The sequence below is a fragment of the Somniosus microcephalus genome, chromosome 22 (assembly GCF_052327205.1).
Source record: "Somniosus microcephalus isolate GS21.2 chromosome 22, FLI_Smic_1.0, whole genome shotgun sequence".
Taxonomy (NCBI): Eukaryota; Metazoa; Chordata; class Chondrichthyes; order Squaliformes; family Somniosidae; genus Somniosus; species Somniosus microcephalus.
This window is the reverse complement of record NC_141008.1, coordinates 34,795,701-34,801,008: the sequence shown is the minus strand read 5'-3', so window position 1 is coordinate 34,801,008 and position 5,308 is coordinate 34,795,701. Positions and strand designations below refer to the sequence as shown.

Genomic DNA, 5,308 nt, shown 5'->3' with positions numbered 1-5,308 from the left:
TTATCAAGCCTCCTTCTTATTCACAATATTTTTCATGAGAACTGACATGAATTTTCCATTAACTGCTTCCAATTTCCCCAAGAGACAGACCCACTCCACACTTTAGCTGTACTTACTGTGGAGCAGTGCCGGAGCTGATTGTAGTCTCTCTCCCTCTGCCCCACGCCAACAATAATGCTTTTTGATCAAGGCTCGTCTGACGTCTGCAGAAACCCTGGACACTCTCAGCCTGGAGGATGGGCCCGCGGCTTCTAGCACAAGGTTTTCGCAGGGCTGCAGCTCTTTCTGGAGCTTCTTTCAACCAACTTAGGAGTTTGGATTGACATAAATTACACAGGATTATACCTGTAAGAACATTTTTGGAAGTGAGAAAGAGAAAGAGAGAGAGAGGAAAAAAAAGAGCAGGCCAGAAATATAATAGAATATTTTGGAGGAAAAGCATGACAGCTGATGTCTGTGTCAGCAGATTGGAGAATGTGGAATGACCCCGATGATAAGTCCAAGGTGTGTTCGAAGATTGTGCAGTTGACGGCTGCGGAGGAGGAAGCGTTAGAGTTCACTGGCGTTTTGGCGTCCCCGCCCATCGGAGATGGAGAGATTGGGGACCTCCCAGGACCTGACAGAATTAAATATCAGCCACCCACTTGCCATGCAACCCTCAGTCATGCTGACTTGATTTCTGCAGCGAGTGAAATATGATCACCTTCATCATGCTAAGTTGCAACATTCTTACCTTGCCAGTACTAAATCATATTTTTTCTCTCCGCCAGAATCTTCATGCATACAACAGCAGTCAGCGGACCTCCTGGATGACGATTCCTCAGAGGAGCCGATTCCTTTTGCGGGTGCACCGTGCTTACTGGACTCACGCTTTCCATGCACCTGCTCAGATACTTGTACTTCGGTGGGTCCAGCTAAGCAGTTAGTTGGGATTTCACCTGGTGACTCACAGTTCACAAGTGAGCAAAAGCAGACAGTGGTAGCAGGGACAGCTGTGGAGAGTCCGCGTCGGAGGGCACAGCCCTCTCCAAGCTCTGCTCAGCTGGACACAGATGCTGTACCCCGGGGGTCATCGATGAAAAGGATAATCATTGAGGGGCAGCAGAAAATCTGTAAGGTACTGGCAGACCTTCTACACACACTGTCAACGAGTGCAGAGAGAATGGAAGAGTTCAGCTCAAGCCTGAGTGGGTTGCTGTCGCAGGGCATTGCGAGGCTGTCTTCTTCCATTGATAGATTGACCAACTCCATTGAACATCAATCACAGCAATCAAATGAGTTCTTGCAGGCCCTGACCACAGACATGCAGACTATGGATGCCAACATGTCTGGCACCTTAAATAGGATGACAGATACCTTAGCCTTGGCCTTACAGCACCCCACTGATCTGCTCCAAGCTGCTCTCCTGCAGAGAGGTAGGAGTGAAGTGCAGCTGGCCCATGAGAGGGATGATGGCAAAAGGGGATATGGAAGTGGGAACTCCACTCAAAGTGCTCCCACTTCTCACTCGTTCCCACCCCCACCCTCCTCGACCAGTACCCGACACGCTGCCTCCTCTCCCAGTGGCCGAGTTTACCCCTGCACAGGTGCAGGTGGAGCCGTCTTTGGCGGGGCCCTTACGGGCTCCAACACCCAGAGGTCGTCAGTAACAGTCAGAGCAGGGATCAGAGCCTGCCTCCACCTCTGCTGAAGCCGTGGGGTTGCACCACGTAGGAGCAGTAGGAAAAAGAAGACAAAAGCAATGTAGTTCAACAAGGGTATGCACATGTATGTATGACAAATTGTTATGTTGTTCAGTTTCCATTGTTACTAGAATCACATAAAAGTTAATACTTTGCATCACTTTACCGTGTTGTCCATTCTTGGTTGCCGGGTGGCAACTCGCCTTTTCAGTTGCTTGTTGCTGAATGGGAAGTCATGAATTGATGGGGAACAATGGGTGGATGTGCAATGGGTGGATGGTTGGTTACAGGACTATTTTATGTCAGTGGAATTGCAGGGGGTGGGGAGGGATTGGCAGTTGAATGTGATTATTCATCGCTCCAGTGGTAGTGATTAACTGAACCGTACAGCTATAAGGGAATCCTTGGCCTCCCAGGCAGCAATGTGAGCGGCTGGTGCAGCGTTGGGGTCGCCATCTTCATCCACCGCTTCCTCCTCATCCTCATTCTCTTCTTCATTGCAATCATCCATAGACGATGTGTGCCGAGTGCCTTGTTCTTCCTGCAGATCCAATCCTTGCTGCTGCGCAATGCTGTGCAGAGCACCATGATCATTCTAGAGACCCTCGCTGCCGAGTACTATCCAGACACCTGAAGCGCATTTTGAGCATGCCAATCGCTTGCTCAATCACATATCTGGTGGTCATGTGGCTGTCAGTGTACCGCATTTGGGCTTCATTGGTGGGGTTCCTCGTGGGTGTCATCACCCAAGTTTCAAGGGGGTATTCTTTGTCTCCCTCCAGCCAACCCTAAGTCTGCTTGCAGGCCCAAAGAGGTCGGGGAGCTTGGGCTGCCGCAGGATGAGAGCACCATGACGGCTTCCTGGGAAACCAGCACACACCTGCATAAACATAGAAGATAGGAGCAGGAGTAGGCCATTCGGCCCCTCAAGCCTGCTCCGCCATTCAATGCGATCATGGCTGATCATCCAAATTCAGTACCCTGTCCCTGCTTTCTCCCCATATCCCTTGATCCCTTTAGCCTTAAGAAATATATTTAACTCCTTCTTGAATATATTTAATGAATTGGCCTCAACTGTCTTCTGTGGTAGAGAATTCCACAGGTTCACCACTCTCTGGGTGAAGAAATTTCTCTTCATCTCAGTCCTAAATGGCTTACCCCTTATCCTTAGACTGTGACCCCTGGTTCTGGACTCCCCCGCCATCGGGAACATCCTTCCTGCATCTAATCTGTCTAGTCCTGTTAGAATTTTATAAGTTTCAATGAGATCTCCTCTCATTCTTCTAAACTCTAGCGAATATAAGCCTAATCGACCCAATCTCTCTTCATACGTCATTCCTGCCATCCCAGGTATCAGTCTGGTTAATCTTCACTGCACTCCCTCCATGGCAAGAACATCCTTCCTCAGATAAGGCGACCAAAACTGCACACAATGCTCAAGGTGTGGTCTCACCAAGGCCCTGTTCAACTGTAAACCTTTTCTTGTGATTGCACGCCAGCTGAACATTGATGGAATGAAATCCCTTGCGGTAGACAAATACTCCTGGTTGATCTGGTGGTGCTCGGATTATCACGTGTGTGCAATCGATGGTACCCTGTACCTGTGGGAAGCCAGGCAGAGACCTAAACCCGAATGCTCGCTCATTCTGGATATTATCATCACAGGGGAAGTGTATGTAATTGTCGGCCCTGGCAATCAATCCATCAGCCACCTGCCATAGACATTTATGTACAGTCGGCTGGGAGATCCTGGGTCTATTGCCGGTAACACCCAGGAAGGATCTGGAAGCAAAAAAGTTGAGGGCACTGGTCACTTTGTCAGCTGCTGGTAATGCGTGGCCACCAGTTCCAGCAGGGAGCAGGTCTTCCTGTAGGAGGCTGCAGCTGTCTGCCACCACCTGATGTGACAACTTCAGCCTCCGGAAGTTCTTCAGAGAGGTCAGGAAGCTGAGCCTCTGTCTGTACACCCTGTTCCGTGGGTAATGCCTCCCGAGAGCTCGACCCCTCTGCTGCTCCCCTCTCTGCAGGTCTCTCCACAGCAGGCTGTTGCTGCTCGTCAAAGGTCCAATCTAAAGCAGCCATGGCACCATGGTCCTGATGTTCTGAGGGTCAATAGCTCCAAAGTCCAGAAATTCGCTTCTCAACACAAGTACTCTCAACAAACTCTTTCCCAGTGGGAGGTAAGAAAGCAGCTGTGAGCACTGAGTTTTTAAAAATTCGTTTATGGGATGTGGGCGTCGCTGGCAAGGCCAGCATTTATTGCCCATCCCTAATTGCCCTTGAGAAGGTGGTGGTGAGCCGCCTTCTCGAACTGGTGCAGTCCCCGTGGTGAAGGTACTCCCACAGTGCTGTTAGGGAGCGAGTTCCAGGATTTTGACCTGGCGACAATGAAGGATCGGCGATATACTTCTAAGTCAGGATGGTGTGTGACTTGGAGGGGAACTTGGAGGTGGTGGTGTTCCCATGCGCCTGCTGCCCTTGTCTTTCTAGGTGGAAGAGGTTGTGGGTTTGGGAGGTGCTGCCAAAGAAGCCTTGGCGAGTTGCTGCAGTGCATTTTGTAGATGGTACACACTGCAGCCACAGTATGCCAGTGGTGGAGGGAGTGAATGTTTAAGATGGTGGATGGGGTGCCAATCAAACGAGCTGCTTTGTCCTGGATGGTGTCGAGCTTCTTGAGTGTTGTTGGAGCTGCATTCATCCAGGCAAGTGGAGAGTATTCCATCACACTCCTTATTTATTGATGTCTGTATTTGTGACTTTTACTCAGCCCCATGAGTTGCCGTACAACCTTCTCACCTTCCTTTCAATGGTGAGTTTTAGGAAGCCCCGGAAACCCATGCACATCATGTTAAGTTGAAATGCCAGTTGAAATTGCCTCATTTAAACATTATAATCAGTAACCCACCTCTCTGGAGGAGGTTACGCACACGCATCCAAACGTGCCTGAGTTAAACCCGGAAGACGGTGTGTTGGAGCTGACTTCCGGACGTGATGCCATTTCCAATTTTTAGAACCCTCTCGAACCCCAACTCACACGCTCTTTACTATTAAAGTTTCCCCCATTAGCTTTCACAACCTAGAAACGAGGAACTGATTCTAAATTCATCACCGAATATCAGAGTTCATTAACTGTGCATTGGATACTGTGTGGGAAAAAATGTCATTTATTAGCACCCAGACAAGCGATTTGCCCCCTACAACCGATAGACTGTTCATGCAAAATGAATGAAATCAGGGAAATGGTGACGGTATAGTTGAAATTAAAATATTGCAAAAAACATGTTAAACTTTTTCTTTAAAAACATCTAACAGTAACACTCAGGAATGGGATTGGTATGGGGAAGAGGAGCAATTGGTATGTGGGGGGTGAGGGGGAACTGGTACACAGTGGGTAATTGATACTGGGCAGAATTGTTAAAGTACTTCATTATTAAACAAAGTTTTATTTTTTGGAAGGTGAAACTGAGTTTCGGGTTTCAGCCTTCATTATTCTGCTGCAACCTGACTGACAGCATCACGTGTTCCAACTGAAGTTCCAGCAACGAATTGTTATTAATAGTTGCAACTTAAAATGTATATGCGAGCTAGTCAAAGGGGCAGGAAGGATTCCTTTATTATTCTGAACC

General features: G+C 48.6%; 1 pseudogene; it reads left to right on the top strand.

Moving 5' to 3' along the window:
- The first annotated feature begins 474 nt into the window (after window positions 1-474).
- Window positions 475-2,316, top strand: LOC147102167 (uncharacterized; annotated as a pseudogene).
- Window positions 2,317-5,308: the final 2,992 nt, after the last annotated feature.